The sequence below is a fragment of the Pangasianodon hypophthalmus genome, chromosome 23 (genome assembly GCF_027358585.1).
Source record: "Pangasianodon hypophthalmus isolate fPanHyp1 chromosome 23, fPanHyp1.pri, whole genome shotgun sequence".
Taxonomy (NCBI): domain Eukaryota; kingdom Metazoa; phylum Chordata; class Actinopteri; order Siluriformes; family Pangasiidae; genus Pangasianodon; species Pangasianodon hypophthalmus.
The window spans coordinates 3402027-3427500 of record NC_069732.1 but is presented as its reverse complement, the minus strand read 5'-3'; the positions used below and the strand labels follow the sequence as shown (position 1 = coordinate 3427500).

General features: G+C 40.4%; 1 protein-coding gene across 3 annotated transcripts in view; it reads right to left on the bottom strand.

Annotated features, from left to right (window-relative positions):
* The window catches only part of adgrl1a (adhesion G protein-coupled receptor L1a), a 216086-nt gene extending 194261 nt beyond the window's left edge, over positions 1–21825 (bottom strand). For 2 of the 3 annotated variants that reach the window (XM_053228277.1, XM_053228278.1), the window contains exon 1: positions 20912–21824. The gene's annotated coding sequence lies outside the window, so the exon portion shown is untranslated. Of the gene's footprint in view, positions 1–20911 lie in introns of all 3 variants that reach the window. The other variant, XM_053228276.1, reaches the window with a different exon arrangement.
* Positions 21826–25474: the final 3649 nt, after the last annotated feature.

Genomic DNA, 25474 nt, shown 5'->3' with positions numbered 1-25474 from the left:
CTGAACACGTTCCAACTTGGCACTGTAACACATTCATTATTAATGAGTGCTCTTATTTTCGAGTCTCTGTGTGCCTCAGCGTGAGGACGGCGAGGGCGAAGCGAGGCGATTCTGCGGTGCCTGCTAAGGCCAGAGCTGCACACTTTATCTTTTTACTTACACATTAATTCAGATATTGATCCAGCTCAGAGTAAGAATGAGGGAAGCAAGAGAGAGCGTGAGAGGAAGAAGAATTCAGATAAAACTCCCTCCCAGACCCACTGATGAATTTATCCTTTCTGCAGAACTCATGCACGTAAAGTAAACACGCAGTGAGACATTCCTGAAATGTGCTGTGTTCGTTTCATCAGCTGGCAATGGAAGGACTCAGGAAGCCGATCCATAAACATCGATTCACTCGTTGGCAGCACTTACTCGTTTATCTATACTCATTCGCCCGATTATCTATCTGAGTCTCAAGTTTACCTATTGATTTACGCCAGATGGACATTTAGTCCGAATTTGACAGAAGTGAGAGGCGAGTTGTAAAGTCCGAGTGTGACATGACGTCTCTATCTACACAAACAGGATCCCTGTGATTTCAGCCAGAGTGAGATGTTACAGCCAAACAATATGTGCACATCAGAACATGGCAGGCAGAGCAGGAAATTAATGTTCCAGCACAGAAAGACTGACAAATCTGAAATATTGCAACAAAAAAGGACTGAACAATAACAACTGGCTTGAACGTTATGTAAAAAGACACTCGCATAGTGTCATCAAAGCAAAATACCTCTCATACAGAGCATCCTGGTGTTTCTTCACCTGTTCTCTCCTCAAGTGTGCAGAGCTAGGCTGAATATTTGCCTGAGTACTTCTCAGTGAGACTGAAGCCTGTCTCTGTTCAAATATAGACGTTCCAGTGAAGGTGAACCAATTAGAAAGAAAGCTATTAAAGGTGCAGTGTGTAATATTTAGAAGTGTTTGCAGTTCTCTAGTAAGCATATAGTCTGATCGTATAAACTACACGAAAAGATACTCTCTTTTTCTCAAACAAACTTGGTTAATTTTTCTTTATTTCAACATTCTGGTTACATTTTCCAGGCCCAGAAATTAGCCCCGCCCACAGCCAAATCAGAACTGAGAGAACTAAGCTCAGATTTGTTCCTTTAAAGGCAACACATGTGAAATAATTTCAGTGGATGGTATACAGTTTACATGGTATACAGTTTCCGTTGCTGTTCTCAGGGAAATTTTACTTCAGTTTACATTTTCCTAAAAATGAAATGTCTCTATTAATGCTAGCTCACCAACAGGTAGGTAATGTGGTAATGTTAGCCTCGTTTCGCATGCCCATTTCTCAAATAAATATCCACACATTATCCTTCATTTCTTATTGGGTGAAACATTCATTCATCTTCAGTAAGCGCTTTATCCTTATCAGGGTGGTGGTGGATCTGAAGCCCCAGGAACGCTGGATGTGAAATGGGAATACACCCTGGATGGGACGCCAGTCCATCACAAACATTCACAACTAGGGGACAGTTTAGCACAGCCAATCCACCTACTGGTCTGGAGGAACCCCAGACAGACATGAGAAGAGCATGTGAAAGTCCAAACAGACAGTAACCCGAGCTCATAATCAAACCAGGGACGGGAAAACCATGAAAATCACGTGACTCCAGATTAAAAGTATAACACTGTGTGTAAATTTTAGGACAATACTAATTAAGGGCATTAACTTGTAAAGATTCCTTACAGGCACATGATCCCCGGTTCCACCTGAGCTAGGGTTACTGTCTGTGTGGAGATTCTGTACAGGGTTCTTCACTTTCCTCTTACTGCAAAATACATGCTGGTATGTGGATTGGCTACTCTAAATAGCTTCAAGGTCTGAATGATTGTGCAAATGTGTGTGTGTGTGTATGTGTGTGATGCCTGCGATGGACTAGCATCATATTCAGGGTGTGTTCCTGCCTTGAGTCCAGTACTCCCGAGATCCACTGTCACCCGGACCAGGATAAAGTGCTTACTGAAAATGTATAAACTTGTAAAGAAGCAGCAAGCCTGATCCATGAAGTGCCTGTCATCTAAATAAAGACCTGGAAAGAGTCTAATAAAACAAATATACTACCAGACCACTGCTCAGAGAATATCTGTGTGAATATCACAGGAGAGAATAATCTGTACCAGAGACAAATATGAGGCTCATTTATAGATGCAGTGCATTATGGAGATGGGCCAGACAAGAAAAAGCCGAGAACAATGTAGAGGAAAGAACGCAATCACAATCAGCATCCCTATAGAAACTGTCAAAAGCTACCCCTAGACCACACACACACACACACACACACACACACACACACACGAGCACATCAGCGTCATGGTGTCTGGGTGGCAGACAGTCTTGAGAGCCGACGACGACAAAAATTAAATTCCATTTAAGCCTAATCCCATTTCCAAACTCCTGAATCCCACTGCTATAGTGACAGTCTGGTAAATCCGTCTTGATTGTTACACTGCTATAATCGATAGAGAAACATGATCATACTTAGAAAAAAAACAGCACTGGGGGGGCGGGCAAGCAGGATAGGCGAACACAGTTGGGTCAGAAATGATGAGAGATGGAAAGAGAGAGAGAGAGAGGAATATATATATATATATATATATATATATATATATATATATATATATATATATATAGAGAGAGAGAGAGAGAGAAAAAAAAGTGAGCGAGGGGGAGTTTATATTCTGTAAATGTGCTCATCCTGAATCTTGCGTCTCCTCCAGGCACTTGTGCTTTCGTCCCACGCTGTTGTACCCAAACACAGACGAGGAGACTGGCAGGGGGGAAACTTTCAGCGCACCACAAGCTGCAGGACAGCCGGCGAAGGTGTCCCAAATCATTAGTGCCCTCGTAGCCAGCCTATTCTGGGTGTTGGATGGAGAGGCATGTGTCGCGCTCCCGTGGGGGACGTGCCGTGGGGAGATGAGGAATAAATTGTCTTCCCCTTCCATAGTAACAGCTCTCTCCTAATGGAGCGCCGGCGGAGGCTGAGCCGTCCTCCTGGTGTGAACAAACACACTCATCTGTTACAAAATGGTTCCCCGCTCACAGCATGCCAGGCGCCCTTATAGGAATATTATCCTAAGGATTATCATTTAATGGAGTTTAATTTGGAGCTTAATTTCAGCCTGAGCTCCTGATGCTGCGTTTTATTTTTATCTCGCAAGCGCACGTCGGCGGGAGCACCTTTTGCAGGTTCTCGAGAGTCCGTTTGAGGCAATCGAAAGCTAATTATATAGATTTTTGCCGTGCACACAAGGCACATCAAATTGCTTTAACGACTGCATTCGAATTTGAATGACTTGAAACTTTTAGACATAAATGTTACTTAGGAGTAGTGCTACATTATGTGTTCATATAAACATGTAAACATTCTTCATGTAACAACTCGTCTTCACACAGCAATATATATATATATATATATATATATATATATATATATATATATATATATATATATATATATATTTTTTTTTTTTTTTTTTTCAATTTAAGCCCCTTCTTTTCCAGAAAGATTTAATATTCAATATATATGCTCATTACATAGGGTATAATGATGTTCCTGTATCTACAGAGTGCGCTATATGCCCAATAGGACCAAATGTAAAAACAGCCACTCAGCTAAGTCTGAAAAGTGTTTGAAACTGCGACTTGTAGCTTTAATATTTAATTAGAAAATTAATATATAACTATAAATCTGTGAAAACGTTTATTCCTACATGACGAGACACACGGGTCATCCTGAAACTCCTGATTTAGGGAATGTGTTTTTCGATTGAATTATGTTGTCCTAACTAAAATTAGGACATGAAATCCTACACATTCAAATGTCTTTTTTGGGCTTTGAATACACAAGTGTTAAAAATTCAAATAATATTCTAAAGGAAGAGGATAACGAGGAAGAAGGAAGAACATCTGGCTAAAAAAAAATCCACACCAACCCTGTTTCTATCTCCACTCGCTTCACATCGCTGCAAATTCATGCGTTGTTTTGCATGCAGCCCACATCCGAGGCCTGGCGCTCAAATTCAGCCAATTTTGCATTCAGTGGCGCTCTCTGGGTCAGCGTGGTTAGGGCTGACACCGCCTGTCAACGCTCTCATCGCTAACCTCCATTACTCGGCTGCTTCCTTCCACTTCCCTCATTTACGACTCCCACTCTCGCTGCTTAATGCTCGCGCCACCTCCCTCTATCCTCGCTGCTAATTGACAGAAAGCTTCGGCTGATCTGGAGCTCCGTGTTTTAGTGCGATAATGTAAAGTGGAGAGAGAGGGGCTCTGGCTGCTTTAAGTGTTAATCACGCCATCAAAATCACCAGAGAGATGAGAGAAATAAATCCTGGACCTTTGCTCGTGTGTGTGCGCGTGTGGTTAAACAGGTGCTATGGATCGATACCGGCACCTGTAGGGTCTTCTGCGACTCGGAAGTGAGAGAGAGAGCTTATCACTCGATAGCAGTGTGAAGATGGGTTCAGCTTGAGCTTCTGTTTCCCACTGGGCTCCCTGCCGGACGTCTCACTCTCATCCTTTTGTACTTCTGACACCTGATGTCCAATACCAATCGAAGATCATTGTGCTCCGCGGCTTGCCTCTGCTCAGCCATCCCGTCGTCCCCTTGAACTTCAGACACCTTTACTTAACGTTTATCACTCATACAATCCTTTACCTCCCTCATCACTCTGTGGATACGCCTCCCTCTCTCACTCTATTACCCTCTGTTTGATTTTCTGTCTGGCGGAGGGGCGTGGATTAGCGCTCTCTTGTTTATCCGCTCGTTTCTTCTATCTATCCATCAACAAGGCACGGCGTTGGGCACGGCCCTGCTTTAATCCCCTATCAGCCCCACGCCAACCCATCCATCAGCCCGCTGTCCATCACGTCCCATCCATCATCCGCCCATCTGTCTCGCGCCGCACGCCCCACCACACGCGCCGGGGACGGACCGGACGACGGATGGGCAGAGAAACGGAAGAAGTGGGACAGGAACAGACTGCTGAGGAAGGTTTCTGCTGTGCTGGTGGTCCCCCTTCCTGCTTCTCTCTTTCTTTTTCTCTCCCCCGCTTTCTCCATCCCCGTGAAGATTGCGCTCTGCATGTCGCTACATGCTTATTACTCGTTCTGTTTGTTTCCTCGTAATTTGTTTGTTTTTCTCTATTGCTAATTCCAGGCAGTAGGAAAAGTGCCAGAGGAGAGAGAGAGAGAGAGAGAGAGAGAGACTCAGGATGTGGCGTAAATCCTATAATGCCCGTGTGGTGTGGTTTGGAGCTTAGATCTGCTTTCCTCACCCCTTTTTTCAGCTTTTTTAACGCCCTGGAAAAAAGCTGAATATCTGGGAGCATGGATGGTCAGGCTATTTATACACAAGGACATTTTAAGAGCAGAGGAAAGGGAATGGAGCAAAATGTGCAGAATGGAGACATGCACCGCTGCAGCAGTCTGCAGGTGCAGACAGAACAGCTTTCTCTCTCTCTCACAAACACACACACACACACACACATGCACGGAGGGAGTGCGAGCGAAGGTGACTGGAAGACTGCAGGTGAGTGCTGCAGGTGAGTTGCTGTGTTGTGAGTGTGAGGAGCTGAGGTGAGAGTCCAGCTTTCTCCCTCCATCCCTACAGAGTGCCTTCACACTCGCACTACACACATGACCTCAGGACACAGTGACCCGGCTCGCTCCTGAGGACCTCTAGCTGTGTTTACTGTAATCAGATTCGCCAGTGAGAAGCAGCACTGACCACGCAGGACAGACAACAAACACACTTGTGTTCTGCCCAGGGATAAATTACACGGGGGCAAAAAAAAAAGTAGAAAAAATACATGACATGACATGACATGACATGACATTGATGACAAATGATCCTTGGGTCAATTTCACATTTTCAAAAATCCTTTTGGCTTTTTGAATTCAGCCCGTTCAGAATGCACTGTCCTCACCCTACTCAAAATGTAATGGCTGCCTATTAAGCTCCAAATTGAGCACTGCTCATGGTGTTTAAGGCTCCGATTGGTTTATCTTGCTGATCTCCCGAAGCAGTATAGTCCACTTCCGTTAATCTTGAGGATCAAACTCAGCTCAGCTGGTGAAAGACATTTTTCTTAATCACCCCTAAACTCTGGTGGAAAAAAGTGTCTCAGAGAACATTAGGAGCACAAACTCTATAATGTGAATGACAGTCAGATACTTAAACCCAGATGGCCTCTTAGTAGGTATTTTATTGGGTATTTTAACTGTGCTCTTTTTATATGTAAAGCTTAAACGTGACTATAACTTGTTGTGCATTTTCTTTTTAATTATTATTGTTGCTTTATTCCAGAGAGATCTTTTATTACCTGTGAGATGCAAAAAACAATCTGATTGTTAGTGGCTGTCACATTCCATTCCACTCCATCTCTTATTTCCACTGTAACGCCTGTTCTCCATAATATTTATATTGTTAATAATTAATATGACCATAAAATATCCTGGGCAAAGCATTTTTTTCCCCAATTATACCTCTGTAAATTCAGCCGAACCTTAAGCAGCAAGCAGAACACGGAGACTAACCTATCAGCATCCTACACAGCAGAATTCGATTTGGTTCGAGCGTTTATTTATGCAGCTTATTTGTTTGCAACGAGATCCTGCTGAAAGCATAAAAGCACCAACGAAACAATACTGAATGTAAAATAAGTAACTCATAGCACGCTATTATGAGTCTGACGAGTGAAATCCAAAACAGCCTAATGACAGTGTGGAGTTGTTTTTTTTTTTTTTTTTTTTTTTACATAAACTTTCTTTTCTGCTCTCGTCAGCTCAACAACTTCGAGTCATGTTCCAATCCAGACGTTTTACAGAGCCATGTGGCCGGCGTCGTGCGGCAATATGTGACTGTCAAAAAAAGCATTCAAACACAAAAAAGCCGTCTATTATTTTGGCGGACGCACATCTTCAAACAAATGTATTCTCACAAATGAATAGATGTAGGCAGATGTCAGAATTCATCCATAACCATCATCAGCTAAGCAAAACTAATTAGCTCCATAACTCCAGCAGACAGCATGGTGACAAAGCTTCCACGCACTCAATAACTCTAACAATGTGTTCAGTGTGTGTGTGTGTGTGTGTGTGTGTGTGATTATTAAAGCTAGTTGGTGTCTGTGTAAAGCTAGTGTTTATTTCATCTAGATGAAGGTTAGTTATTCAAGGTTATTATTCTAGTGGTTATTAAAGAGAGCTAAAGCAACTGCTTATTAAGGTCAAATTGTGGCTAGTTATTGCATTTAATTGTTATTTAAGCTTGTTTGTGGTTATTAAAGCTAGTCGTCATTAAAGCTACTTTATAGCTAGTCACTCATGCTAGTGATTCACAAAGCTAGTTTGCTAAAACTGTCCTGTTCACTATTCCATCGCAAAAATGTATTCGGCCAGCAAAATGCATTCCATTCTGTCAACTTAAAGACAATAGCGAAGGCCTGGCTCCTTTATGCTGATAAAATCAATTCATCATCACCAAGTCTCTTAAGTTATTTACATAACCACCATTTAAACAAAGATGATCACAAAATGGGGGTGGGGTTGAATATTACTGTACTGAGCAAAGTTAATATCATAACCACAAAAAAAGAAACAATAATTGCGACTTACTCCTAACAGGCTTCTTTTGAACAGCTATATACACTCGTCTAGATGATAGCTTAAAGACGATAAAGCATGAAAGAGAAATTCTTTCAAAGAGAAATTTGACTGCATATTTCTTTCAAACAACATATTGGAATTTGACTGGCGTTTCAAAACAAACATGGAGTCAGAGCTGCACGCTAGCCTGCTGTCAATCGCTGAGGACTTACTCACCTCCCGCAACACCACTGGCACGTTCATTAAAGGAGGTGGAGGCGGACAGAACGAGTGCTTATAAGTTTCTCCAAGGTTGTTATTACTTTTTAATGCTGCGCATTATGAAACTCCCACATCGGATTATGCAATGCTTTGGCTTCTAAACGGATTGAACCAGAACCAGCACTGGATCTGTCACCAGCACTGTGTCGGTGGAAAAGGAGTCTGTGATATCTAAGTCAGGCATGCATGTCAGCATTAGCATGGACCATGTGAACCATCAGTGATTGGACAGCATGTTTGTTACACACCCAAAATGTGTCAGGCTTCTTTGTCTTGGCCGCTGCTGAAGGAGCGACTGGACAACCAAATGTGATCTACTTTTCCAGATTCTGTTAGGAACTGTATGAGTAAAAAAATTACATTTATATCTATATTATCTATCTATTTCTATATATCTATATATATATATATATACTGGACTGTACTAGATTATGGCTGAGTGTGTGTGTGTGTGTGTGTGTGTAGGTGAGTGTGTTGAGTAGGTGTTACATTACTGTGCATTAGTGGCTGCTGGCAGCAGGGATATGGTCAGGGCGACTGATGAAGGTGCAAAGAGGGCAGAGAGGGAAAAGAGAAAGAGTGAGATGACATGAGAGCTAAGAGAATATAAAAGGGAGGAAGGTCTATACACAGGTGAGAGAGATGTGCAACCCTGGTGTCATTAAAATTCCTAACAAGTCTAATCTAATGTGCGAGTGACTGAGCGTATGTTTCACTTGCGCGTCTGTCGCGCCACACCCCATTCAATTCGGTGTGGAGCTCGACTGGATCCGTGCACTGCATTAACAAATCATTATTTGCTGTTATCCACATCAATCCAGTGATCCCCATACGATATTTTGGGGGATATTCACAATTATATTGGGTGATATTTTGGTGATGCGCCCATGTATACTGATGAGCACCCAAGTATATTTCATTCCGTTAAAAGAAATCACATTTTACAGCTCCAGAGTGGAGCGACTGAAAAGCGTTCGCCTGATCGTAGGGAGATCGCGAGTTCCAATTCCAACGATGAAACAGCGGTCCGCGGACGGGAGCCGTGGGCGCAGGGGAGGGATGGCGTACTCTCTCTTTTGTCAATCGCAGTGACACTAGCCAATCACGGGAGTCTTTGAGCTTGTGTATGTGGAGGAGGGCAGATAGCGTGTTCCTCTGTGTGTGTGTGTTATGCTGCCCTGTGACACAGCAGTCCGAACAGATGTTGTTGGCTGGCTTCATATGTCTCAGAAGAAGCATGTGTTACCACGGTTGGTAGCTGTCATATGATAGGGAGAGCTGGCTGCATGGGAATTGGCAGTTGACTAAATTGGGGAGAAATATAGGAGAAAACTGAAAAAAAAAAAAAAAAAAAGCATCAAGAAAACATGACGACTCCGGGGAGGGAGAAAGAGAGAGGGAGAGAGAGAGAGAGAGAGAGAGAGAGTGAGAGAGCGTAGACAGCCAAGTAACAAACATGAACTAATGAGAGAAAAGAACTGGACTGAGCTGGTAAAACATGCTTCTTTCTTATTAATGCTTAAATGTTAATTATGTGATGAGTTTGATTGCTTGTATTGTAGTAGAAATAATAATAGTGTAATAAAAGTAGCAATAGTAGCTTGTGTTAATTCACAGTACAGCTACAAACTTATTATTAGAGGTGGGTGATATGACAAAAAATATTTCAGGATATTTCAAGATATCAACAAACTGTCAGCAAAACAGTATTATTGCTGTTAAAAAAGGGAAAAGTTCGAAAATACCTTTAATTAAGGTCTACAAAAAAGTCATTTAATACTGTAAAGGAAGAAAAAAATTAAAACGTCATTTTAACATTTTACAATTTGTAAATATTCAGGTGATATGAGAGTATGACTGTCAACAAAACAGAATGTTATTTCTACCATCTGCAATAACGACCTAATATATCATTCATTGTGATTAACTACAAGTACATTTTTGATCACCTTTTTAACACCACGGGTGCCAATAATTCTGGAGCTGACTCTATACATACCTATAAATATGGAGCTGACTGTATATGTATATGAAATATAGGTCATACAGAGATGCGATGGCATATTGTGAATATTTTTTCACATGATGCCCTTCGCCTGGCTTTCGACAATATCTTATTTTTTCCCTGACTCTGTCCTTCCACTTCTCTTTCCAAGGACTTCGGCTTGCCTGCTGTTTCCATTCCTCCTCCTCTCTCACTCTCTCTCTCTCTTTCTGCCCCTTGCTCTACAAATACACAAACAAACAGCTGCCTGTATTCCCTGGCTGCTTCCCTGTGTTTCCTCTCTCCACTCAAAACACACACACACACACACACACACACACACACACGAAAACACAAGCCAACTGGAACTGAGTGTCACCACATCACAAGTGGTAATTCTAAACAGTATTAAGGTCCCAAAGTGTTCCTGGTCCCTACTATAATCACACGTCTCCTCTGAGTGGAGGAAGACGGTAGGAGTAACGCTGCTTTGACGGGCTGACTGTAAACAGATGCGTCATATCGTGCGGAGAAGCAGAACGGGCAACGGCTGCTGAGGTAAACATCATGTAAACATCGCTGCGGTGACTTGGCGTTTCGAAACAGCCACTCCTGTAAAGTCACACATGAGGAAATGAGAAGAAATCATTTACCTGTGGTCGAAAAGACGACAAAAGGGTGATCAAAAAAAGGATGTTGGTTCAGGTTTCATTTCATTTAGTCGGGTATATAAAGACTGCTTGTATCTTTCAGTGCGCTTCTCAAAATAGCTCCAAAATCCAATTTTGAGCTGTTTGATGTTGCAGAGAAAACAACAACAACAACAACGTCCAGTTTTTCAACATCTGCAGAGAAAACGTAGAGAAACTTGAATTTTGGTGGTGGTGGTGGTGTGCGATACTGAACTAACTTTCCCATTAAACGACATTTTTGTTTTTCCGACGATCACGTACTGCTAACTATAGCTACAAAAAACTGCAATCATGCTACATGTTAACCCTATTCAGACGGGACTAAATTTACATCTGGTCCTGGGACAATTTCCTATTTTCCTCCTTTGTGATTTTATTTCCATCCAGATCCACATGTTGGTGTTTTCCTCCATCCTCCTCTGAGAAAATTACAGGCCGAATCACCTACTCTTTTTCACCAAACTCAGCGCTTGTCTGATCAATTAAGTCCAGTCTGGATACATGTCTGTGATTTTACATGCAGGTGTCGCCTCACATTGTGAAAATAGATGTTTGACTGCTGCTACTGCACATGCCGTATTTAGTACCAGTGCCCCTTCCCCAGATATTAAACACAACAGGAGGAGAAAGAAAATAAAATGATTAAGAAACGTGAGATCCCACAGGCTGATTAAAGGAGCCGTTATAAAGCATTACTTTATATTCACATTTCGTCAATCGTTAATGTTCTATAAATAATGACTAGTGGTATCACTAACACTTCCTTAAACATCTAATAACGCATGTGAAGCAAACATCCTGGTTTGTGGTCATTTTTTTGCTGTCTGACACGAGACGTGTAAAAAAAATGTATTACAGATGTCCCACTGACAAACTGATCTGATCCGAATAGGGCTACTGTAATTGTAATACGACTTAAACGCATGCAATATAGTAAAAAAAACAAAAGATAAACCTGTGAGCTCATGGTGTGTCACGATTATAATTTGGCTTTCATAAATCAGATCACAGCTAATTATTTTTGTGATCACAGCAATGACACGATTTATCAGGAGGAAACCTTGTGCTTGACTCTCTGAGACGATCACAGGAGTTTGTTAGAGGCTTGTTTGCATTAGGGCTGGGCGATATGACAATGTAATATCGATATCGTGATAAATTATGTCACGGTACATTTATCTGTGATATCATGGGTATCGTCAGTATTTTTTTTATAGCAGATAAACTCTGAATAGGTGTTACTGTTTCTCCTGATTTTTAGTGTTTAATAATTTATGTTCAGAGATATTAAATAAAAAGGTCTCTACACTGGATAGGTCATTAACTACTTTTAAAAAAAATATATGACACTTTGTTAGGCAACCTAAATATGGTGATAAATACAGTATTGTGTATCATAGTATCACAACGCTACTTTGCAATATCAGTGTCGTGCTAAATATTAGGATACAATTTACAGTGTAGCCCTACTGCTAACGTAAACTCAGTGTCTGAAATCATTCTCTAGATCATTTGTTCACTATTTAGCACTATATAAGGGGTAGCAGTAAGGGAAACACTGAACCTAACTTAACACTTTAGTAGTGAGTACATATCTAGATACTGATCATTGTGACCTGCCGTTACATAAACAACTATAACGTTACAAATGACCTCAAAATTCAGTGTTAAATGTATTAAAAAAACATTGTTTATTTTTTGTATAAAATACACCACTTTACCTGTTTGCTTCAGTGCTTGTCAGACAACTTTTATTTATGTTTATGCAGTATAAAGTATCCATGCTGACAAGATATCTCTAACGTGTGCATCGGTTGTACGCTGGATTTACAGTGCACTCTACTGAACTCTATTTGTACACGGAGAATTCGGATGGCGCTATAAAATGGCCGCATCCCAAACAGTGCCCTGTGTGGTGAATAAGGAGCAAATTCAGGCACAGCACTTGCCTTTTTGGATGTGTGATAACTGGCGTGTCGCAATGAGCCGACGCAACGAGACGCTCGTTAGAAAGTCTCTAAAATATGCATATTTTCCTATAAAAAGCAATGAAACTCCTGCAACAGGTGAAGTCAGCGCGCTGAGAAGCAGCCTGTTAACCCGCTTTATTCAGCTATAAAGAAACGGCGGATAGGACAGAGCTCTTCCATAGACTGGTCCTGATATCGACTGCTTCCTCCTTCCTGTTTCAGACGGACAAGGTCAGCCAGAAAGCCTTTTCTCTCTTTAACATGGAGGAGTGTTAAACTTGTGCGGACCATTAACTTTCCTCCCTCTGTTTTCTCCAGAGTCCACTTCTCTCCTCGCCGGGTCACAAATGGTCGCCGGTGAGACTTCGAATCAGCCGCTCGCACACACCAATCCAGCACATTTTTTAAAGGATTTTTACCATTCATGAGTCATTCTGCTCGAACGGCAACTTTCAGTCCCACTGCGTTCGCACGTACAGATAAATACTGCATCCACGCTTTACTCGGCCATGCTTTCGCTAATGTGTGTAATTACTAATTACCTTGGGAAGGGAAAAAATAATTAAAATGAAAAACTGCGGATGCAGTGAATTAATGCAGACCTCAAAATACTGACTGCTGAACAATGCAGAGTAATAACCATCCAGCATCATTAGCCATATTAGGACCCTCTGGTACCGTTTTTTTGTGCTTTTACAAAATATTAATCATAATAAATGAGAGAAATTATGTGACTGCAATGTTATTGTACAGAAAAATAAACGCCTACTAATGATGAATGCAGTCTGATCTCTTTATACCGAAAAAAACAATCAGTGCAAAAACATATGAACTTGCCAACTGTTACATTTATGGAATGATAACTTTATACAGTAAAAAAGGCAGAAGGTCGTATAAAACTATATTGACAGCGCTATAACTGTATGCAGTAACTCCTGCCGACCGGGTCTGTACCGTAAAGAAATAATGATGAAGTCTAATAACAGGTCAGTTTGAGAACGGGAAACGCACTCATTCCTACTCTTCATGCTTTACATTTTAAATCAAACATTTCCCTCGGCCCACTGCAGTAGCATTACTAAAAGCTTTCGAGTAATTTGAACTTGAGGTGTTGAATCTTTTCTCTGACGAAGCTCTGGCTCTTGGACTGAGAGCCCACTGTTTCTGACTGCCATGTCAATTTTTTACCTTGGAGGAAAAAATTTTTTCAAGGACTTTGCTGTGAGAGCTCAGTAGTTGAACTGCCGAGCTCTCACAGCAAAATCCTTAAAAAAAAAAAAAAAAAAAAGTGTAACTGCCATGTTAACAAACACACACTCAGGAGCTACTTCCTTTAGATTCCCAGTAAACTCTAGAACCAATACTGAGCAGAATTTGTACAATGTTTATGGATTTTAAGGCAAAAAACAAACGTACATTTGAATGCTCAAGATCCAACGTTCCACTTTCAGTCACCAAACACAGAGTAAGAGTTTTGTATAACGTGATGTAGGAAAGGGATCTGAATAAGAGCATGGCATTTATTCTGTAAAATTATATTATATTGTAAAAGCTAACTAGATATGTGTCCTAAAAGTGAGATTACATCTCAGTATTTACATTTTTATCCCAGGTAATAGATTCACTAATTTCTGTGGCTGAATCCGAACAGTTTGTAGGATCTGTTAAACCCTATGAAGTGAGCATGTATAGTAAACGGGAAGTCATCTGCAGATCCAGAGTCTGAATCCAGACGATGTCGCCCATCTGGGGCCAGGAGTCTAAAGTACTATTTGAGAGATAATGATAAGATTTCCAGACATATGCCTGGTAAGTAAAGTTGCTGCAGGACATTGTAGTAATCATGATCTCTGTATAAAATGCGAGTGTCTTCGTGATGCATACATCATCACGCCAAAAGTTCTATGTGTAGTACATAATCTCATATTTTTAATACATTAAAATTGTAATACATACAATTTCTTATAACCACTTGCTTGATCACTAGTAGGTCACATGACTATAACATGTACATAGGATGTACCTATGCTAAAATCTTATTTAAAACCCCACATATTTTTTGACACGTATGTCAAAAATATGTCACGTGTAACGACGTATTTTTAAACATCAAAAATATTTTATGGTTCTGTGTTTTAAACTCAGCCAAAGCTTCAGGAGATGATAGAAAAGACTACTTCCCATAGTGTCTCTGGAAATTTCGGCCTTGCTTCAAGTGGAAGGGCTTAAATAAAAATATATTGCTGATTTTAATTAGATTAATTGGTCCACACAGTCCTTTAATTTTGTTACAGTGGTGGAAATCGTGACCCACTATTATCAAAGCTATTACAATTATTACTGATTTCTTATAGTTATTAGCCATTTTGACTGAGCATTTAAATTTAAATGGGTTCAAACCTCAGTGACTCAAAAACAAGTAGGTTCATTAAATAACGTCAACTCGGATCTCATGAGAATTTTAATAAAATGTTATTTGTGAGTGAAAAGGAATTAAAAATGTTCTGTGCTTTCAATAAATGAGCCATATATTATTGCATACTTTTTTTTAAACGGGTCTAATAGTAGAATAGTTCAAAAAAAGGATTATGTTCATAAAATAAATATGTACAGTAGGGTTTTTTGCAAAAAGGTTGAGAACCATTACCGTGGATGAATAAAAATAAATCTAAAATAATAGGTTCATTAATATTGAAATGCATTCAAATGCTTTTTCATTTAGTAAAATTCAATTGCAACTTTTACAGAAGTTTGACAGCCCCACCGAGCGCACACACAGGGTGCCAACTGGCGAGATGTGATCTAAATGAGCCGTGTCTGATGTTTTCGTATTTCGTTCAACATAATTGTGAAATCTTGATTTGTGATATTTGAACAGGGGTTGGACTCGATTCAGGATCGATTCGGGAGATCGATTGAATTCATGAGGGTAATTAAATTAAGTATCTGCTTTAAACGCAAAGCAGTGAATGTTAATTAGGAGTTAAACAGCTCACATACACACACACACAAGAAAAAAAACACACACACACAAGCACACACCAAATCATCACCAAATGCTCAGCACCGTGAACACGTGTCTGTAATTGGGAACTCGGAGGACCGGCAAAGCCTGGGCCTGGGCGTTTTTTGCGGAATTAAGCAATCACAACGGCGTATTGTGTTGCCAGCATGAGTGGGAGTCAAGTAGCTTGAACTGGCGCGTGCTGAATTTTGCCTCTCCTGATGGTATTACCCAAGTAAATTGCCCGGGTGGCTGAGTGCTCGATTGATTGGGTTCTGTTTGAGGCTTGCACAGCTGTAAACCAACCCCCCTTAGTCGTCATTCGCAGTTGATAGACCAGACTCAATGACAGCAGCCAAACAATCAGTTTATGTTTCCGCGCGGAGCCCTTCGGCTGATTTAACATGCGCTCGATTTATGAAAAAGAGCCTCCATTGATTTTTCTATTCATGCGCACTTGTTGATCAGTGTGTTCCAATGTTTTGGGCCACTTCAGAGGGTTTTTTTCGAAATCACCATGCTCTAAATGTGTATGTGTGTTTGTATTTGTGTGTGTGTGTGTGTGTGTGTGTGTGTGTTTGGTGGAGGCCATGATTGGCTCCCTGCGGCACTCCGTTCCTACCACATCCAGCAGCGGAGTCCAGCTGCAGTTCACTTTTATGACTTTTCTCGCACAAAGGCCCCGGTGCATGGCGCCTGCAGTTACAGGCCGCTGCGTTCGGCGACAGCACTTTAGTGCACAAAGGCCACGGCACAGAAAAAGCCCTGACAGCTCCTACTGCCTCGGTGCCTTTACACGAGCTACAGGGACCATTTTGGCTTTAAGCACACCAACACGTCTGTCTTTCCCTCTCTCCAACTCTCTGGATCTCTGAGTCTTTCTGGTGGGCTGCATTCTTTCGGCAATCAGCGGTGGTATAAAGCAGTCACTGTCAACGCTTTTACACTGCTGTCTATTTTTAAAGACGCAGAAACTGCATAAATCAGCGCAGACAGGCATTTTATGTCCTAGCTCATATTAGTCTACTCTGTTTAATTATCAATAAATATCCTTCAGTCCTTTTATTGAGGAACTGTATATACAAAAATATCATATCATATCATATCACGATTCTCAAAGGCATTTCTAAGATACACGATACGTATCGCGACTAAGGGCTGGGTGATATAATAATATAATATTGATATAGTGATGAACTGTCATGATACACTTTCTGATATCCTAAGTACCATGAAATTCTTTCTTTCTTTCTTTTAAATACCCATTACAAAGATGGTTTTTAATCTTCAGAATTGTACCATGTTATAATTTCTACTAAACGTTACTGCTTTTCAGTGTTAATATATTAATATAAACATTCAATGAAAATATCAGCAAATTTTTAAAGGTTTATTTTTTAAATACAACACTACTGTTTTTGCTGCCAGTTTGTTCGGAAACCTGGATGCTGTGTGTTGTAGAAATGTCTTGAAATATTGTGATATGATAGTATTGTCATATCACCCCATGCCTATCCATATATAGGAATAATCACAAACTGCCAGCATTTAAAAAAAAAAAAAAGACCTGATTGATGATACTTTATTTAATGTTTACATAAATAAAGTTTTTTTAAAATATTTTTTTATTTATGAAAAAAAATTCATACAGAAAAGGAGGGAAAAAAATTACAAATCCATAAAAGTTTTTATGTTTTACAATTCTGAAGATTAATTTGGACATAATTTATCATGATATCAACATTATGTCATCATCATGTCGACATTTTATTTATTTTTTTTATTTAATCTCATATTATATAAGATTTTATTTCTAGAGCTGTGGTTGTTGCCTTTGGTGTGTGTTTGGAGGGAGGCTGGCAAATATCCATCCTTTGATGAGCAATAAAGTGAATGTTTAAACTTGAACTGCGTAACATCGCTGTTTCATTGAGTCCTCTCGTAATAATAAATGAGGTGAAATCTGTTTAATGTTGGATGGCCAATTACTGTAAAGAAGACCCCGGAGAGCAGCGGCACGACCGTTAGAAAGCCCGAGAGAAAAGGGGAAAAAGGTGTATGTACATTTCTCGACATGAATTTCTGCTTACAGCATGCTGTCGACTTTAAACAAAAAAAAAAAAAAAAAAGAAAGAAATCCAGCAATGTCCACTAGGGTCCTTGGGGACGCTGTCTCTGAGTAGGCCTTACAAGAAACTACAGCAGCCAGGGAAAAGAAAAAAGGAGCTGTGACTGACAGCTGAACAACTCTGTCGCCTACAGGGAGGCACGACGCAGAAAGAATGAAAGAAAGCGAAACTGATGGAGAGATGTCAGGAGTGGACAGTTGTATTGTATCTGTAATAAGCAGCTTGTAGATCTCGGGCGCTTAAAAAAAAAAAAAGAAAGAAACAGGGACGATTTCAGGTACATGACAAAGGACGTATAGTGAGAACGTGAGCTCCGGAGCACGAGCACATGCACACACACACACCCACACACACACACGAGGTGGCAGATGGAATGAGGAATAAGGCGTGATGAAAAATGCATGTGTTATAACAAAACACGCTCCGTACGACTGAGAGTTCAAGCCAGGACGAGGTGCATAGATTTCTTCGCTTTGTGCAAAAAGCTTTTTTTTTTTTTTTTGGACTCACAGGGAGCACACTATACGTGCATATTCCATTCTTTAGACATTTATGCTTCTTTACATTTCCAAACCCTAAGGCTTACTCTCTGGTACGTATATTAAAAATTATAATTATTAATAATATTGCATTACAGGAGTGGGGGGGGGGGAGTGAACCATTCACACAACTCCTTAGAGTTTAAGCCAATCAAAAATCACAAAAATAGCTGTATCTATAATGAAATTATAGAAATGATGATTTGGCTCAGATGTGGATGCTTGAGCATGGCACATATTTATCATTCGGCTGCACTGTGCAGCATTTGTGAGTGAATCTGTATCTGTAGATTCCTGTATCACTCATACATCTCATTTTTTATTAACAGCCATTGTTTAGAAACATCACCCGTTTCATTTGACACTGTGCGCTTCTCCCTCTCTCGCCCTCCATGCTTCTCCTAGTAAAGGAGGCGTGGCTTGTGTTTGCACAATACTGAATGACATTGCATCACGCCGTGTCACATCGAACCAGCTCCAAATAACATTCCACTGAATAGCTGGCTGGGATCAAAACTGACTCAACTCATCGTCTAATTACAAACCCCTTCATTATTAGGCCGAATGTGTGTCAAAAATAAAAAAGGGGGTGTGCCGGTGTAGGAAAAAACGTACGGTTCATTATAGGGAGTAGAACTGCAAACCTACTCTAGGCATTAAGAATTGAGAATTTAACGTGGGGTTAAATCTCATACAACTAAAGAATATGTCTGCTGTGTTGAGCTGAGCCAATTAGGAATGAGATCTGAAACGGCTATGACTTAATTGCCTCCATACTTCCTCATTATCTTGTTTATCGCATGAAATATATAACAAATGCCCTTACTTAAAAAGTGTGCGCAGATATTACGACAGAAATAAATCTCCCTCTGCCACATTTCAAAGAAATTGGGCTATAATTAATATTGTGCTAACGCCTGGCTATAATTCATCCATTGGAAGCTTAGAATAATTGTTCTGATAGTGATGTGACAGAAAGACATAGAGCAGACATAAATCCTTCTTGCCGTCTGACAGTCAGCCAGTTCAGACTGATTGGGTTCGATCCGTGTTTAAGGGGTGGAGATCGGGTTTGAAACTGTAATCGCGCCTGATTTAAATGGGCTAATGATTGGTTTTATTAGGGCCGTCAGAATCAGAGCAGGAGAATCGCCAGAATGTCCTGAAGTCGTGATGTGCAGTTTAGCACTGAAAGACAGACACCTCGGATTTTGGCCACAATTACATTTGTATTCAGTAAGACACGAGCCCTTGTGGGCTACTCCGTCAAAAGAGCACGCTCAATGAGAATTCTCCACGGGAGACCTTTTATAGTTTATGGCTAGTTTTACACTGTGTCCTTACGATATAACGATCCAACATATTGACGGGTCAAGTCTAGACCAAAAAATAATTAAATAAATAAATATAGGTCCACGATGACAGACTGTGGCAGGTGCTGCTTTCTCACCCTTGCCATGTTATAATGAAAGAGCCAATCCATCTGATCTTTACAAGAAGTAAGATCCTTTACATATTTTAGCACCATTCTATCCCTGACACGGTGTCACAATTTTGTGATTTGTAACAATTCACAACACTCAAAGGTTAACGGTTAGGGTCAGGGTTAGTGTTTGTATCTTTTCTTGTATGAAATCGAACCAAATCAGATTAGCTGTTCGAATTCGTATATATTTCTTACCTGCATTCTGTCACCTTTCTCTGCCCATTCACACTGACCACATCTTAGGATAGTACATACTATAGCAGCCTATTAAATATTAAATAGAATAAAAATATTATTTCACCCATGGCGACTATAGAACTATTGACTAGCTAGTATAAAAATGATGTGGTTTCCGACATGGCCTGTTATTTTTATCTTATATGACCAGGTAGGTATTTGAGCTAATGCGGATTTTTCTTGTATAACATGCCGTGTGTCGCCTATTGATGAAACTCTCTCTCTCTTGATCTATCTCTCCTTCTTTCTCTCTCTCTCTCTCTCTCTCTCTCTCTCCAGAGGACTGAATGGTTTCCGTGGCGCTGGCCGAGGCTATTTTGTCCGAAACAAGACTATTATCATGAAACATAATTATTCACCATTTAAATGTATGGTTAGTGGATCCAGTAAAGATGCCTCACACACTTTATAGTGTGAATATATGATGTTCACTTCAGGTCAACCACACACACACACACATATATATATATATATATATATATATATATATATATATATATATATATAGGCTTATAAAAAAAAAGAAAAGAAAAACGGTTAAAATTCTAACGGTTGTTTAACGGTTGTTTAATTCGAGTGTTCGAATTTTTAAATTTTTTAAAAGTGCGTGCGCGTGCTCTTGCACGTCAGTGGAACACAAGTAGCCAATGTCACGTGAAAGCCAGAGGACAAAACCGTTAAATCTGTCTACTGTGATGTACTGAGTTGGCTAAATAAATAAATAAATAAATAAATAAATAATTAAAGACAGACGTCCTTTCTTTTCAGCAGAGATCCTGACGCATTACACACACACACACACACACACATTTCATCCACAACTTCTGATGGTTCTGATGGTGCTGCTGGTGTTGGGAAGGCGTTAGAGTCTGGAGCATGCATGGAGTCATAGCCTGGTGTTTAATACGCGCCTGTGATGGACACCTTGTTTCATAACCCTGCTTACCTTCACTCCTCCAGTCTCCTTTCTTCCGAGCTTCACTGCGTCTCATACACTCATCGCTCCCTTATTCACGTCCCGTTTATTTCTTTTTTTCTTTTCTTTCTCTCCCCTTTCTCGTCCCTGCGGTTTATCCGTCGCTCTTGTGTTTTCTCTTATTTCGCATAAAGGATTAAAAATTGATCAGACCGACTCTTCCAGAATAAAGCAGAAGTCCCAGATTAAGGGAGATATACATGGTAAAAAAAAAAAAAAAAAAAAATCCAAGAAAATTACCACAAAAAAAAAAACCAAACAGTGCTAATAAAGATCCTGCTCGTTAGGTCACACTCTTAACGCACACATGAAGGAGACGGTTAGTGTAGTGTAACGTCTCATTTTAAAAACACAGCAGGTCCTTGACTCAGAATTAGGAATATACAGGAATATTTACAGGCTATATGTGATGCAGAAGGAAATCAGGATATCTCCAGCAGTCCGTCTGAAAGCAAGGGAAAGAAATGCGTCCAGGAAACGTGGGAATCGCCAAAGCAATTCTTCAAATGTACTTCATCTAAAGGCGGAGTGGTGTATCAGAGCAACTGCGAGCAAATATCACAGCTAAGGATCCTTACAGCTGTGTCGAGTCCATGTCCAAGCTCGGCTCGGTGTGCTCCGGCTCTCCGGCTCTCTCCGGCTCCCTCCGTCACCAGACCAAGTGTGGAAATGATGCTGCGCGGCGCACTCTCTCCTCCACTCCTCCACTCCTCTCTCCTCCACTCCTCCACTCCTCTCTCACATGTGGACGAGGGCTAAAGCTGCAAAGAGCTCGCTTTATCACTTTATAGCCATTTCCACGCCGTGTGTCACTAACACAGCAGCGGAGAGGCTATGTTCATTCGCGACTGAAGCCTGTTTTGTTTTTTGTTTTTTGTTTTTTCCTTCTCTCTCCTACCCTCCCTCCCCCTCTCCCCTTTCCCCCCCAACCCCCCCCGCCCCTTCCCTCAACGGTCGTTTCCTTGCGTCGGTTGATTTTTAAATTCGTTCGAACGCTCGTGACGAGAAAACGAATCACCAACGGCTTCTCACTCTGCTGCAGCTCTCTGAGGTAACATATTAGCAAGCTAACATCGATATTATTTTACACAACTGTTTAGTGTAGACTGTGAATTATGAAACCTTTTAAACCTAAAACCTAAATGCTGGGGTAAAAAAAAAGAAATGTTTATCCTCCTAATTATTTCTGTCAGACATTTTACATCGGTATCTAACGCTTTGATTTAGCTACTCATCCGTTTAGCTACTCATATATTCAGGTGTAGCATTAATCAGTGGAATACTGACCAGTTCTAGGTTGTAGCCAGTACAACAAATGCCTTCAGGGGAGCACTTGAACTTACATCTTCCCCTTCAGAAAAGTTAACACGTAGAACCTCGTTACAAAGCTAGAACCCTCAACAACTCTTTTTTTTTCCCTAAAAGTATATAGGTATGTGGTTTCCTGATTTATTGCAGAGACCCATTACAGCAGTCAGAATATCATTCAAGTCCATTAGACTCATTAAACCGCAGCTTACAAACCATAAGGTCAACATCAGAGACCACCAAACGTCTGTAGCACACTTTTCAATCCCATTAAAAGGCCATCAGTGATGATTCAGGGGTCACCATTATGACATTCGCATTGTGATATACAGTAAACTATCAACAAAATACAGATACTACATGGTAGATCAAAAGAAAACAGAAAATATGTAATGGTAACCATGTTTTTTTTTTTTTGTTTTTTTTTGGAAAAATAACATTACAGCTATTATCAAATAACAGACCTGACATCTTAAGTTTGAAAAGTATTCATTGGTTATTTATTGAATGCCCCTTTTCGTGATCTAACATTAACCCCTCCGTAATAATGCCATCCACAGTGCTTTGTTTTGTTTTTGGTTTTTTTCAGCTATGTGGATTTAATTCCCAACCTTTAGTTAACTGACCAACATTTGGACTATGGACTATGAATATGTCTGCAATACATAAAGATAAAACTATTCACACAAATGTCCTAAAAAGTGACCCTCTGGGGAAGCCTTAAAGCAGTGTTTCTCAATCCTGGACCTGGAGTCCCACTAGCCTGCACATGCTGATATTTTCCCTCCCCTAACTCATCATCTAATTAACTAACTAAGTTAGTGGTGAGGTGGTGATACATAAGGACCAGGATTTAGAGACACTGCCTTAAAGGTTCTGTGCAGAAACCTACAATAGGGAGTTTCCCTTTCAGAATAGATCCCACGTACAACCAAATTAGAACAATCAACCACCCAAAGAGCTCTAGGACTACTACCACAAGAACCCTTCAGGAACCATTTTTTTCTAATAGTCTATTGGATGCAATACACCAGCATTATACATGTTTGTGGCTAGAAGTTTGACCAACCTCTCAGAAGATCAAGGAGGAGAAGTTAAGCGCCGGTATCCTGTCAGTAGCATTAGTCGTCATACTAATGTCCTGGAAATAAAATGTCCCAGAGTTGCGGTAACCAATTGCTGTAGGTGAGCCCACCATCGGTGATGCTTCTGATATCTGTCTGTTCAGCATTCAGTGCTCACATTAAGGAGAGTATATTAAAAAAAGAAGCCAAGGCTCCAGCGGAGAGGCTATTTCAGGACACACAGTGAGAGGCCATAATTAGATTCCCTAGAAGACGTTTGGTCTGGATACACAGACGTCTGGGTGAACACACATACACACACACATACACACACACACAAAAACATTTCTCTTACTGCTGTCATTTTCCACACAGAATAAATGCCTGTAAAATTTTACAGGGTAATAAATAAGAGTCGCCAGTGATTATAGGCCTGTGACCCACATATGTGAGCATTCTACATAATTTCACAATTTTTGTCACTTTTGTGATGGGGTCCAATCGAGACTCCCTCTTATGGCAGAGAGAAGAACGGTGTCAAAGCTCGTGACCTTCATGGACAATATCCATAGTGTACTTCAGAAAACTTAAGAAATAAAGGCATTTGTTATGTCCAGTCTTTAAAGTTCCACATGACCATCATTTGAAGTTGAAATTATTCATAAATAATTTTGATATTCAAATTGCAAACTTGATGCTGACATTTATTCTTTCATGATTGAATGGAAAAGGTTATGCACAGAGGTCAGTAGTAGGTCATTCTTTATTTTTATAAATGCAACATAATTTGAGTCATTACTGATTAAGACTTAGACACAATTAACCTTACATCTCTAACCACTTATACCACGAAAGGTTAGGAAGACGCCAAAACAGATCCAGCTAGCTAACCAGATAACTTGTCAGGGGTGGACAAATGATAAAAACATTAACGAGCCCACCAGGAAAGTAAAGGCTCTCTTGATATGTTTAACGAAATGGAAATGTATTTTGCTTCTCAGAGAGTTATATGGCGGCTTTATGCTGCACTTTATTTTGTTTAGTACCATCACACCCATGTGTGCTTTTTGAACATCCCATTCCAGATTTATTCCCCCTTTGCTGTTATAATAAGCTCCACTCTTCTGGGAAAGCTTTCTACTACTCTTGGAGCATGGCTGTGGGAATTTGTGTTAATTCAGCCACAGGGCTCTGTGTAGGACACTCGAGTTCTTCCACTCCAACCTTAACACACCATGTCTTCATGGAGCTTGGAGGAAAATTGTAATGCTACAGCATACAAAGACATTCTATACAATTGTGTGCTTCCAACTTTGTGGCAACAGTTTGGGGAAGAACCACATATGGGTGGGATGGTAAGGAGTCCACAAACTTTTGGTCATATAGTGTACCTGCATGTTCCTGGACATGATCGTCTGTCATCTGTGAATGCTAATTAATCCACCTTGATAAAAACAATTCCACCGTCAGCCAGATTGTCTCAGCTGATGTGTGTAGTGTAGCAGGTTGTGGGATTTGGATCATTGCAGTTGTCACAACACCATGAAGTGTATTATATTTAAAGGGAAGGGGAAAAAACCAAGTGAAAATTTTGTTTTGCAAAAATAAATATGAAGTACGAATAAAAAACTATTAGCCCAGACACAAAATCTGTTTTTCCCGGGTTACGGGGCTACTGATTTCTAAAACACTACATTAGTGGTTCAGTTGTAAACAAATACTTTGTTTTACTTAGTTACACCTTTGCAAGTGAGAAAGTGGCCACTTGCTAACCACGTGAAAGCAGCCTGAATCTGATCCCAGCAACAATGTAAGTCCATTGTGACCATCACAGTTTGGACAGTCTTGGTAAACATAATGATGCATTTGCCAGGCATCGACATGATGTCTAGACTTTTTGCCAGAGGAAAATACTTAAATGCTTCTTTTTGCCATATATTTAGGGACCAGGCTCCAGTATCCCAAAAGCATTGTAAAGTTAAGATGATTTTAACCAGAGAGAGAGCTTAATGCTATATAACATTAATGATAATAATGCTACCATTTAAGAATCATGCTTTTGGGAAGATGAACCCAGATCAGGACAGACCAGGACTGACCTAAAACAGACCAATAGCAACATCTTTAATGGGCCACTTTAAGTCTGACCAGCATGGCTCAG